Genomic DNA, 14,254 nt, shown 5'->3' on the forward strand with positions numbered 1-14,254 from the left:
TGATGCTCCACTTTTTAAGTAGCACAGTACAGCCTCTATTCCTGAGAACGAAATTCAAGCAAAATACTCCATTCCCAGGCAGTGTTTCAGCCTGGCTTGATTGTGTAACATGGGTATCACTGCTTGAATCAGTGATGAATTGAAGATGATGGGCAGTGCTCAAAGGGCAATCAATTATATTGAGCAGTGCTTTGCCATTTTGAGTGTTTTGCGAGTACCTTCTTTTTTGGCATACAAAAAGATATTTCTAGGCCAAGAGTCTTGTGTAAGGAAAAAGAGAAAGGGAATCTGATATGGGTTTTGTTGTGGGGTGGGGGTTGTGATCTCCCTAATTCTAAGGCATTCTGAATAACACAATTTTTCATTGTACCTTTTTTCTTTTAAGCTGAAAGTCTTTTCACCACAGCTTCCTATCACCATCCCCACTTTTGTACTGACATGGGAGCAAAGTGATTGTTGCCCCATGCTGTGTATCTTGATACGTAACTCTGTTTCAGTGGTGGGGCTTATGATATTTCTGGTGCTGTGCCAGGATTGGCTATTTGATTAGCCACAATGGCCAAAGGTGGTTGTGGCTGGGGTGGTGGGAATTGTAGTTCAACAACACTTAGGGACCGAAGGTTGGGAGCCCTTGCTCTAATGTGACTGGCGGGTGGGGGGGCTATCATCTGAGGCTCTCTATGGACTCCAGTGGGTGGGTGTTCTTATTTCTCCCATCTAGCAAGTATAATTTTGTGCCCACAAAGGAGACAGGAGCAGCTCCCAGGGAGCAAATGATTTTAGCTATGTCAGGCATTCCTCTGTTCCTCCCTTACCATGCCCCAAATCCCCCCTTTTCTCCCCTTGATACTGGGCAGTGTTCCACCAGGGTAACAGTCTCAGTACTGTAGCAATCTAGCTCTCAGTCTTATTCCCATCCATCCAAAATAACTTCTTTATAAGACTGCACCATTATTCATGTAAAGGTTGCAATCTTATGCACACTTGTGTGGGAGTAACTCCCAATGAATTTAGTGGAACAAACTTCTACTACTCACATGCAAGAGACATACTGGCTCACATATTGTACATGGATGGGATTGTGCTGTTAGTCAAATATAAATCATAGCACCACATAGCCACTAAATATATAATGGGCCATGTTACAAAGTGTAGGTGCCTGCTTGCTCAAGAAAAACCCAAAGAGCTGTAGTGATAGCAATCATTTCCCCATCATGCATGAAACATGCTCTTATCCTGTTACAGGAAGCCATTTTGGCCTTGGGGGGGGGGGGGGGGCAGATAGAAAATAAAGAAGTTGCTATTGGGTATCACTGGCTCCTAAATATATGCAGTCAAGAAATAATAAGAGATATCACGATTTAATAGAGACGGTCAACCTCAAACTAGTAAAATGTCTCAGAAATTGTCAGAACACCCTTGTGTTATCAAAAATGGAAGACATGGGATTTTAGTTTGATCCTGAGACACTACTTTATATTCCACCCACAACTGAGTTAGAAGTTGTTTTAATCTTCCATTGGGAATTACATTCATCTGCTGGTATTATTGTTTTTGGTGTTGTAATAAGAACTCAGAAAACCACAATTTAAAAAATGTTTCTGTTTTGTCACTTGACTCGGGCTTAAAAACAGATTCTGATCCCTTTGTTTGTAGAAAGTGGAGCCCTTCTGAAAGCAAAGGAGGTTGAGTTTCTCTAACTCACATCACAAAGGCCATCTAGGGTTTCTCTTGACAATGTAGGGCAAGTCTTAACACCAGTGTCACGGTTTAACATCTCTGAGTATAAAGTTCCATTCACCTGAGCTAATTTAGATATCCAGTTCAGTCTAATTTATACAAATGGCCTGGGAGGCATCCAAAACATTGGGAAGATCAGAAGCAAGGAGTGTGGTTTACACAGAGATAGTTTTGTACATGTTGTGGCCCTAGACATTGGCTGGGACCTGCCTACCTTGGGAGGACCCTTCCCCAAACAATCTTTCCCATTCTTTGGGGCCTGGAAGTGGTAGACATAGTTAGGGGAATGAAAGGGTCTTAACTGTGTCAGGGCTCTGGGTTGGGATCTCTGTCAGTGTCTGTACCTATGGCTGTTTGGTTTGCGGGGGGGGGGGATTATATATATATATAATTTTGATTTCTATGTTGTTGTTGTTATTAGTAATTCGATTTCTATACCGCCCTTCCAAAAATGGCTCAGGGCGGTTTACACAGAGAAATAATAAATAAATAAGATGGATCCCTGTCCCCAAAGGGCTCACAGTCTAAAAAGAAACATAATCTAGACACCAGCAACAGTCACTGGAGGTACTGTGCTGGGGGAGGATAGGGCCAGTTATATAGCTTGCTATTTCCAATAAACATTATGATGACATTGAATTGTGGGGCTGCTGCATTAGAACTGTGACTTCCATCTGCTGTAGGTATAGTTAGAATGGTTGTTGGTTTTTCTATTAAGTATTTTACAAGTGGAGACTTGCAAAAAATCACATATGTGAGTTTTTGTAATGCTGTTTTCTGTATCAATTCTTCTTTCACATTTTTACACACACTTAAATTTACAGCCCTTTCATACTACTCACATGCAAGAGACAAACTGGCTCACATATTGGTCAGCATTGCATGGGGTTTTCCAATCAGCCTGTGCATTCTGCTGGCATCTAAGGAAGTGCCGGCAGTCTTGCACAAGTGAGCAAAGAGGCATCTTTTTAAAGTGGTGATTTTCTTATATTGAGCCGGGGCGGGGACAAATGGCCCAGTTCACCCCCAGCACAGCAACCCAGTGGCTGTTGCTGATTTCTACTTTGTGTTTAGATTTTGAGCCCTTTGGGAACAGGGAAATATCTTTGTTTATATATTTGTTTCCCCTACCTAATCCGTTTTGAGAACTTGTTGATCAGCGTTCTATAACTAGTCGTAGTCGTGATAACCAATAGCTAGCTAGGGAGGCTACAGTTCAATATGCTGAAGTAGAATTATCACAGCCAATAGCGTGTGGGATTTTGAAATCTGGTCAGCATTTATCTAATTTTTGTTTCTTTTATTGAATTTAGCTGATCTGGGAGTGAGAAACAACACGGTCCACACATTTGGCTCCTCAACCTTACTCCAGCTAGCTCCCAAGCCCTCCTTCCCCTTCTCTTTCAACAAGACTTGCCCGGTCTGGCTGGAGCAGCAGAGAGAGAGTGCAAGGCCGTTCCCTTCTTCCCCTTTCCTGCTTATGCAGTGGTTCAGCCCTTGGGAAAACCCTATTCCCCAAGGATCACTTGTTATGTTTCCCCCAAGGACCACCAAAGCCCCCTGGGGGCCAAGTAGGTGGTAAGCTGGGAAACCTCCTTTGGTTTAGGTGTTAATCTGAGGCAAAGAAGAATTTGGAAGTTCCCAATGCGCAGTTCTTTTTTGAGAATAGCATTAAAAGTTCCATATGGACCCATATGCAGGCCCATGCCTGACAAACCTCATCAGCATCTTTACTGCACGTTGCAGAAAAATCCAAGCAGTTCACAAGTGTACCCTTGTACACACACACACACACACACACACCCCGCAAAATCATTGCTTTTGTAATTCTCTGGATTAGTACTGTGCAGAATATTGGCCTATGGACGTGAGTCAAAGAAATATCACAGCATTGTTTCTAAAGGCCAGGTTTGGATCAGACACTGTGAGAGGAAACTGCCTTTGCTGTCAGGCTTCATAAAACGTATACAGAACCTTCTAACACTCTGGTTATTCTCAAGGCAGAATTAGACATTAGACAAAATCCAGGGCTTTTGGAAAAGAGGGGGGGAGGTGACTTTTCTAGCTGTTGTAATGAAATGCAGGACTTGACATTGACATGCTGAACATTCTTTTCTTCTCACTTCCTTTGTAGCAGTTACTGATGTGGAGTATGTGGATGGGGGACCCCAACTGGATGACATGATGCATTTTATTATTATGTGTTATGTGGGAGGGGAGGGGGATACCAGAACCTTGGTTTTGGCAGCAACCAGTGTTCTCTCTTTAATATTTTTCATCTGTGTGCGGAATGAGCTTTGTTCTGGGCGGCAGTATCAAGGCAGTGTGTGTGCATGTGCATTCAGAATGGGACATTCCTGATTCGACTTGAGAGGGATCTAAAACTAACTGAGTGGACATTTTAAAAAAACTTGTGCGCACGCACATGTGCACACGCCTTAGAGGGAACACTGGCAGCAACTCTATGCTTTGCGTACTGTCTAGCTCCATCATTGCTCCACCTCTTATTATGTAGTCCTGGTGTGAGAGGAATACACCCGCAAACATGTGACAGTTGGAGCTGGGGCATGCACATTCAGATTCTTGCGTGCCTTGGCAGAATGCATGGAGGTGAGGCCCTAATCCTTTCCCAGGTGTTGTTTTCATATACTTCACTGAGAAAATTGATGATTGCAATGTGTATATGTATCTTCCTCATCTGATGTGAGGTGTGGGTACTTTGTACTCTTGTCCCAGTACCCATGGCAACTTGTAACAGCAAGTATTGTCCCATATTTCCCCGTTGCATGTCCCCATCTTATAGCCAAAGAACATTACCATACTCTCATTAGTAACATGTCCCTTCCAGATTTCACAGCTACATTTGAGGGTACAAATCAGTTACAGAAATGAATCCATTAATCCTTAAAGGTATCCATTCCTTGGTACCTATGGGAAGATACTACTTCCAACAAATATAGGAACCAGTCTCAAAGTCTGTTGAGTCTGTATCACTGGTTGAGTGACATAAGTAGAATAGCGAAATCTAGAATTTGAATGGTACTTTAATTTAAATTTAAGGTTTGAAAAGAATAATTTCAGCAGATGTAATTCAGTACTTTCTTGGCATTTAAGCTGATGATTAGAGAGTATTCTGTCTTCTGTTAATAATGAAGGGATATTTAAAAGTTTTATAATGATACCAAGGAGCAATATGATTGTGAATAAGATATTGAGTTGATTCTAACCTGTATCAGGATGTGTCCAAGGTCTTGTGCAAGTTCAGGCTAGTAGATTGTTGATTATTTTTAAAAGAGAAAGGTAGTAATTATGAGTGATAAGGAAAGGGATGGAAAATCAAATATGTATCATAATGCCATTATCATAATGTTCAATATGTTGTGTGGTCACATTTGAAATACTTTGCATGGTTCTATTTACCCCTTATCAAGAAAGCTGCCATAGAGCTGGCAAATGGTGAAGGAAATGCCACCTCAAATGATTAAAGATGTGAAGCATCTTCTTTACAAGGAAAGGCTAATGTGTTTGGGACTTCTTAGTTTAGAAGAAAGATTTCTAAGCAGGGACACAATAGAGGTGCATCTTGGTGTAGAGAGAAGGAAATGTTTTGCCCTCAATAGAAGTTGGGACCCTTTTAATGAAATTGATTGGCAGTGGGTTCACTAGAGACAAAAGGAAGTGCTTCTCTGCTTCCTCCCCTGCTAACTTGGCAAAGAGGCACCTTTTAAACATGATGATTTTCTTTATTTAGCAGGGGGAGAGTAACTGGCCCTGTCCACCACCAGCACAGTACTTTCAGTGACTGTTGCTGGTGTCTATCTGATGTTTCTTTTTAGATTGTGAGCCCTTTGGCGACAGGGATCCATCTTATTTATTTATTATTTCTCTGTGTAAACCATTTTGGGAACTTGTTGAAAAGCGGTATATAGATATTTGCTGCTGTTCTTCAGTAACACAAACTATCTTTGGAATTCATACCACACAGTGTGATAATGGCACTAGCTATATTGTCTTCTAAAAAGAATGAAATAACTTCATGGAGAATAGATCAGTGGCTATTAGGCAAATGGAGCCTCCATGTTTAGAGGCAATATACCAGGTGCTGGAGACAAACAAAGGGAGAAGGTTATTGCTATTGTGCTCTGCTTATGAGCTCCCCAGAGGCATCTGGTTGGCCAGAATGCTGAACTAGACGAACCTTTGGTGCGATTCAGCAGAAATGTTATTTTGCTCTTTCTTGTGCATTTTGCACTAAAGTCCTGCTGCTACATGTTGTTCTTGATGTTTATCTTCTGCTAAGTGAGTCTAATTCCTTGTGTTTTTATTTGAACAATGTTGCCCATGACCGTATACTTCCATGCACAAAAACTCGGCTCTTCAAACAAGGGGCAACAAGGTTAGTTTATTTTTGGACAGCATCTATGGAATTGTCAAGGCTTGTTGCTTGGCTTAATTGGAGCTGCTTGATTTGCACTGGAAATTTCCTTGGCAGCATAATTTCCAGCAGCAGTATTGCTGGCACTTTAACAAATGTGCTGCTGAATTCTTCTAAATGCTTCCACTGTTATAATTGTTTTTACGAATCTGCAAAAGATGTTCACAAGACGTTTAGCCTATTCTGTTGTGAGTGTAGTAAGACCACTTCTTTTGGTCACAGTGGGGAACTACTGAAGACTCTGGAATTAGCAGCAATGATTGTAGATTACAGAAGCCTGCTTTCTTGGTTGCCCAGAGCCCATTACAGCAGTGCTTGAGAGCTTTCATTACCTTGATGTTGCCTTTGGTGCCCAATCCAAGGTCCAGAATCTGACCCATTGTCAAGAGGCAAGTGGCTAGAGGTAACCAGGCAGGAAATAGGCAACAGTCCAGGACTAACATAGGAGAAAGAAAGATTCAGGGAGGATTAAAGCTGAGCAAGGCAGAAACAGCGGAAAGCACAGCAAGTTTGAAGGTTAGGGCCAAGGGTCCCTAAGCTGGAGCTATTGACCAGCCTGCAGACTCTTCCTGTTTTCTTTTACAGGGGTTGCTGGGAAACTGGAATGAATGAGATCAGGAAAGTTCACGTTTCCTCCAGTGAGCTTGCATTCCAAGGCAGGGTGAAGGTGAGGAGGAAGGATTCCTGACACCCACTGTCTATTTCTGCATGGTTTGGGCTTAACAAACTTTAGAGACCACCACTGTCTTGGCTCATGCTGGAGATAAGAGTGCTCTCATGAAGAGGCTGAAAATAAGAGTGTTGAGATGCTTTTGGAACAATTTGGTTTTGAAATTGCTCAGAAGGCCTTGGAAAACTTTGTATTTTTCTTGAAGTGATGCAAGACTCTCTTGGTTGAACCTGGCCTTTTAGTGGCCGAGGACAGGGCATGTCAAGCCTGCAAGAACTGGCAGATGGATGTGCACCTGACAGGTCACTTTATATATGACTGGTAGGCTGTGTTTGGCTTCGTGGGTCATATGATATAGAGACCTTTTGATTTGTATTTTAATTATAATTTATAGTTGGTATTAAAATAACCACTCTGCTTTAGTTTAGTGGCCAGCTCTTTTTGGTACTGAGGAGACTTTCAAACGAAGTATTTAATATGGCACAGAGTCTGCTGGTCAAAGAAAAGTCAGAAAATGCATGGGAATGCCCAGGCACTGGGAATGCCCTTTGGATGCTGGTGTGTATATAGCTTCTTCAGCACACACCTTCTCTTGCTTCTGCATTGAGAGAGCCAGCATGGTGTAGTGGTTAGAGTGCTAGACCAGGACCAGGGAGACCTGAGTTCAAATCCGCATTCAGCCATGATACTTGCTGGGTGATTCTGGGCCAGTCACTTCTCTCTCAGCCTAACCTACATAATGGGGTTGTTGTGAGGAGAAACCTAAGTATGTAGTACACCGCTCTGGGCTCCTTGGAAGAAGAGCGGGATATAAAATGTTAATAATGATGATGATGATGATGATGATATTATTATTATTAAATGATAACTGAGGAGTTAGTAGGTACTCTGCCATGGGATGGATTTGGCCCTGGGGCCTCCACAATGCTGATCCTTACTCTAAGAGACATTGCTGTATATCAGTCTCCAATGGAACATAATAATGTAAGCAGCTGCTTTTTTTTTGTCAGCACAGCGGTTCATCCAGGCCAGCACTAGCTACTCTGCAAGGGATTGCAACCTGTTATTATTGCATGGGAATGAGACCTTACTCTTCACTGATTCCATACAAACCTCAGTCTCCTTCTTTGTTGACTTTTTAAAAGAACCAGTGCCCCTTTCTGTTGGTTTTTCAGCATGATTTGATTCTGCTGCTATATTTAGTTTCATTATTGATTGAGTTTTTAAAACATTTTCTTCTGATTGTATATTTGTTAGCTATCTCATGAATCTCTGTGATTAAGGAGCAGTATGAATCCCGATGATTAAGGGGCAGTGCAATAAATAAATAATTGCTGAATGGTGCTGAAGGTCCATAGATTTCATTTCCATAGGCCTTGTGTCCAGCAGTAGTTAACCAGATGTTCCTGGGAAGTGCAAACTCATGGCATGTTAGAAAGAACCATTCCCTGGTGTTTGTCCCTAGCTATTTGCTAATGGAATACTGACTTTGAATATGGAAAAACTAAGTCTACTTGACTGAGACAGCCATTGAAGAATGATCCTCCATGAACTGGAGCATGCTGACATACTGAGTTCTTAAGTGGTATAGGTTTAGTGGTTATGATTCAACCCCCAATGCAATCTCTACTTCCAAATCCAGGTAGAATAGCACTACTGATAATTACCTTTCTCTCTCTCATTATTTCCGTTGCTGAAAGTGGAAAATATCTATGCCAAGGCTGTCCACATAAGCAGTTGGGGGAAAAATAACACCTGTCCTCTGTTTCCACTGGGAGCATTTTGCTCTATTTTATCATCTTTTTATTAGCACCTGCCACAGTGAGGCCATGATGGACCATTGATTTCTGTTTTAACAGATAATTCTAAAGAACAATATATAGTCAGAGAAATTTCCTTACAGCATAAAAAAACTGAAGCAGTGGGAGCAATACACCTCCTTGGTGGGTTTGTTGGTTTGTTTCATCCCAGAACTAACAAAAGCACTTGTTTGCTTGCTTGCTTGCTTGCTTGCTGTACTGCCCTTCTCAAAAATGGCTCAGGGTGGTTTATGCAGAGGAATAACAAATAAACAAGATGGAACCCTGTCCCCGAAGGGCTCACAATCTAAAAAGAAACACCAGATAGACCCCAGCAACAGTCACTGGAGGTACTGTGCTGGGGGTGGATAGGGCCAGTTATTCTCCCCCTGCGAAATAAAGAGAATCACCATGTTAAAAGGTGCCTCTTTGCCAAGTTAGAAGGGTTATCAAACCACTTATAAAAGCGTATGAACCAAAATTGAATTAAGGAATACTCTTGAACTGAAGCTGAACCATTTTTAACAGACTCTGTGCTGAAAATATGACATTTCCTGACGGCGGTTGTGGTTAGGGATCATGGGACTTGTAGTCAAACAACATCTGGGGACCCAGGTTTGAGAACCCCTGCTTTATATAAACATATCAGAACACACTAGCTTTCTTCTGGCAGGACGCAATGTTTTGATTTTGGTGGGCAGAGGTTAATTTTCCATATACTCCTCGCAGACTAAAATATGGCCATAGACTGGTTCTTATTGTAAAACCAACCAATCTTTCCCACTGATCTTTATTTAAAATGGCTGAAATCTCTTCTCTAGCTGTTGTATTCATTTATTCTGCAACAGTATGTTTTGCACGGGCAAAGGTGTTTTCGTGGCCCAACCTGCAGTTAAAAACCAACAAACACAGAAGCACACACAAAAGTATTTACTTTCTCTCACAGTGGATCTGAATGTACTAATTAGCAAACTGCAGCAACTCAAACCCTATTCAGTAACATTTATTATTTGGAGTGGCATCCGTGGCGGAAAAGGAGATGAAAGGGAAAAGGCGCAATAGCATTTTGTGGCTATGGGTATGCATGTACGTGTATGGATGTATTAGTTCAGATGTATTGCTATTCCCATCCAGGAACTGAACTGTTTAGAGACAGCGGGGAGACGCTGAAGCCCCATGTGCTCTAGTATATGCCAACAATAACTTTAGGAGGCTCCTAGCCTAGACCATCTCTTCAATCAATCAATCAAGTGTTTTACCAAGGTCAGCTCCTGCAAGTGATGAGTGCTGGAGCCCATGCCTCTTCCTGGCTTTTGAGACTGCATTCCCAGCCGTTTACAGTTCAACTTTCTGTCATTACCTTTCTGTCAACCAGTGCAACCAGCTGCCACTCCCTCGGTGTGCCAGGCATACTAGAGATCGTTCTCATCTGAGCTTGGTTGCTATGGTTACATGCAATCTGCTATGTTCTGGGTCTCCAGGAGCTAGAAATGATGCGGGGTGGGGGCGGGGGAGTGCTTTGTAGTGTTTAGATAAACAGCACCTTTACCTTATATGGAACTTCCTCTTCTGCCGTTTGAAACACTGATTGGGCAAAATCCGCTCCTCCTGTCAAGGGGTTTATGGGTCGCTTTGGTTGGCAAAACAGCACTAGAAATGAACTGAAATAATGTGTGCGCTCTGTGCATGTGGCTTTTTGTTAACTTATATTGCTTTGAAAGCAAAAGAATTGGCTGTAGTTTGAGGTCTCTTCCTGTTATGTGCAGTCAGCTTGGGAACAATCCATGTGTACACCTTTCCTAAAAAGGCTAGGATGGTGGAGTTTCTGTTTCCAGGTGAAATGCTACTCTGGTATATTGCGTGACCCTGTGCCTCTGTTAATGAATCTGAACAATGAGAATGAGCATGTATAATTAATTTACCGATATAGGCTATTAATAGGTCTTCCTGCACTGTAAAACCTAGTCAGTGCAAAATGTGACATAAATTCTAAACCTACAATCCCACACGCCCTTATCTGGGAGTAAGTCACACTGAGTTCATTGTCATCTTACTTCACTGCAAAGCAGGATGATGATGGTTCTGTAGGGATTCATCTGCATTATCTTGGTAATCTTTACAACAACTCTGTAAGTTGATATTGTTACCCCCACATTGCATAGGTGGAGCTGAAAGGGAGTGGCTTATGCAAAAACATCTAGCAGAGGCAAGATTTGAACTGAGGGCTTTCAGTTCAGAGGCTGCTGTGTCTTAGGGCCAAAATTAACTTTGTTTACGCTCATCATACGTTATGGGGTAAATTCCTACCCCTGGCTGCATAAATATGAGTGAACAAGCAAACCACTGTACTCCCAGTGAAGCCCTCATTGTCATATTCTTACCTACACCCTGGTATACAATATATCCAAAAGTATGGCTTCTCACCAGTTATGATATTCATGTTAGGAATTAAAATATGACACAGAGTAGTCCAAAATTCATGGACTCCCTGTGGTGGGGTAGTTTCTATCCCATTCCCACTGCAAGTTCATCTAGGAGAGACCATATTACTCCCATATTGAAGGAGTTGCACTGGCTGCCAATATGTTTCCCGGCAAAATACAAGGTGCTGGTCATAACCTATAAAGCCCTAAACAGCTTGGGCCCTGGGTATTTAAGAGAACGTCTTCTTCGTCATGAACCCCACCGCCCATTGAGATCATCAGGCGAGGTCCATCTGCTTTTGCCACTGGCTCGTCTGGCAGCTACTCAGGGACGGTCCTTCTCCGCTGCTGCCCCGAGGCTTTGGAATGCGCTCCCTAGTGAAATAAGAGTCTCCCCATCTCTGACAATTTTAAAAAAGTTTTTAAAGACATATCTGTTTACCCAGGCTTTTAAATGATATTGTTTTAATTGTCTTAATGTTGCTTTTAGAATATCTTTTTTTTAATTGTTTTTTAAATTGCTGTGTTTTTTAAAAAAATTGTTTTTGTTTTTAACTAACATTTTACCTTTTTTTTTTATCTGGTTGTAAACCGCCCAGTGATGTAAGTTTTTGGCAGTATAAAATATGTTAAATAAATAAATAATAAATAAGTTAATTGGGAGAAAAGCCAGCCCAGAAATTCATGGACTTTCTCCATTGAGGTAGTTTCTATCCTGGCCCAATGTCATGTCAATTGGGATAGGAGAGAACACCCTGTTTCTCTTCAGAAACTTAAAGTTTTGTTTTCCTTTGCAAGCTCAGTTGACCTTGAAAAGTGATAGTGTCTGGCCGATAGTTGGAGGCATTGCATAGGTCTGTGCTCTTGAGTTTGGGCAGCTGAAACTAGGCCCTCCCAGAATAGCAGATCTAGTGTTTGGAATAAGCAGGGATTTTAGCCACTACCAAAAAAAGGGTGGGGGGAGGAGAGAAGAATAACAGACACCACCCACAACATATCAGCTTCATTATTCCTGGCATCAGAGGAGCAACCATCAAAATAACTGGTATTTCCCCACTTTTCCTGGTGGGATTCCGCCCAACAAAAGGGGTGGTTGGATCTTGGTTCCAGGTGAGGAGAGCAAGAATATGTAGAGTTGGGATGTGTGGCATTTAACAGTCTGCTTGGCCAGCAGCCAGTGAAGATGCTGAAATCCTGGGTGACATGACAGGCAGAAATGGCAGAAAATGGTCTACAACACCACAACCATATAGGCTTCATTTATGAACACACAGGGGTAGTGATGAACACACAGAGGCACAATAGGAAAAATACTGGCTTAACCCCTGGAGAGCCACTGCCAGTCAGAGTAAACAATACGGCATTAGATGGACCAGTGATTTGAATCAGTAAATGGCACCTTCCTGTGTTCCTATACAAGTACCTTGATCTAATGAAACAGAAAGTATATTTTGGCCTGCTATTCCTACCTGGGGTATTTCATGGGCAGCACATTTGGAGTATCCCTACTTCTGCACAACGGTGTAGCTGAGATGACATGAGGGCATCGTGTGTGACTGTCATCAAGCCTCAAATAACAGGAGAGGTATCCTGTTACCAAGCTGGCACCTGGACCTTGTTTGTGCAGCAGCTGAAGCTATGCTACATACCTGGGTCTGTCCTAACAGTTGGTGAGCAGCTGTTAGGTTTTCAAGGACGCTGTCCCTTGTGGCAATACATGCCAAGGAGACCAAAGAAGTATCATTTGAAAATATGGAGGTGCTATGATGCAGAAACATCCAGCCCAGTGACAGGAGATGTTGACCTTGGGAAGCAAGTTGAAGGACTATAGCAAAGAGAAGTCAGCCTGCATGTTGTACTTCCATGGAACAACATTTGGGGCCACTTCAGATGAACAGAGCCCTGCACACATAATAATACTGGGATCATGATGAGAATGCATCGCTCTGATCTCACCAGTGGATGTGCCAAAATGTGTTCTGCCTTTCCTGTAATCACGTGAGAGGGGTGTTCATCTGAATTGCCTCTGTACACATGTCCCAACCCCACTTTTGGAGCATGTCTGACTAGAAGGGAAATTCAGATAAACACCCCCCTCACTCAATTAATGGAGATGCAGAGAGTTCATTGGCATGTCCACTGGTGAGACCAGGGTGAGTGTGTTCTTGCCGTGGTTCCAATGTTGTTGCGTGTGCAGGGCTGTGTTCATCTGAAGCGGTCCTCAGAAGATTGTGGTGATTTTTCCCAGTGTAGAGCTGTCAGAGGCTCTCCTGAGCAAGACATTGACCTCTGTAGGCATTGAGACACAACAAGCCAAACATACTACCAGAGATGCAACCAAATTCACAAAGGAAACCAATGTCATCCGTGTTTGGCTTGGATTGCTAGAAGACATTGGTATTGTATGTACCAAGAAGTGTGTGCTCAAGGACAACTGACAGAATACCAATAAAATTGTGGGAGGCTGACCACGCTTGACCAGCTCCCAGACCTATAATGATTGCCTTTAGGTCAGTCACGTGCCCTTTCAGCTGACATGCTGAGAAATGAGATGTTTCGATCCTCAGTAGTGTTGGGCTTGAAATGTTCATTTTTCTTAGTCAGCAAATCACATTTTCAGTGAGTTGCATAGTTGCACAGGCTGTCATGTTTAGGGTGGAGTGGGGGTCCTCCCTGTACTCTCTGAAGCAAAATATACAATTATAGTATATTCTGTGGTCTGGAGAAGTTGAGGGGCATCCAGTAGGCTAGGGAGGCACTTGTGAGTAAAAATTCATGATTCTAGATGCAAGTTAAAATACACAGTTTGGCCATGTTTGTTTTTACAAGCTTGCATGGCATTGTGACCCTGGCAGTTTTATTTTCAATCCCTTTCATAATGATTCTTAGCATGGCATCTGTCTTTTCCAGTTGCACACTGTGTCACCGTTTTCATTAAGCTATTCACTGTGACCCCAAGACCCCTTTCCTGGCTGGGCACACTAACAGCTTGGCCCCTTTCAGTGTTTCCATGAGGTTAGGGGTGGTTTTGCCCCGGTTGGCATCACCTTACATTGCATTTGCCATTTTGCTGCACACTCACCTGGTTTTCTGAGGTCCCTTTAGGAGCTCTGTGTGTTTCTTTTGGGCTTCTGAATAAAGGTTCATAGGACTGGGCTCGAAGAGCAGCATCTTTGCACAGGCTGCC

The 14,254-nt window shown here is 42.5% G+C and overlaps 1 protein-coding gene across 8 annotated transcripts in view; it reads left to right on the plus strand.

The window, feature by feature from the left end:
* Positions 1 to 14,254, plus strand: part of PSD3 (pleckstrin and Sec7 domain containing 3) — a 201,216-nt gene that overhangs the window by 125,074 nt on the left and 61,888 nt on the right. The window lies entirely within an intron of this gene.

The sequence above is a fragment of the Hemicordylus capensis genome, chromosome 2 (assembly GCF_027244095.1).
Source record: "Hemicordylus capensis ecotype Gifberg chromosome 2, rHemCap1.1.pri, whole genome shotgun sequence".
NCBI classification, from domain to species: Eukaryota; Metazoa; Chordata; class Lepidosauria; order Squamata; family Cordylidae; genus Hemicordylus; species Hemicordylus capensis.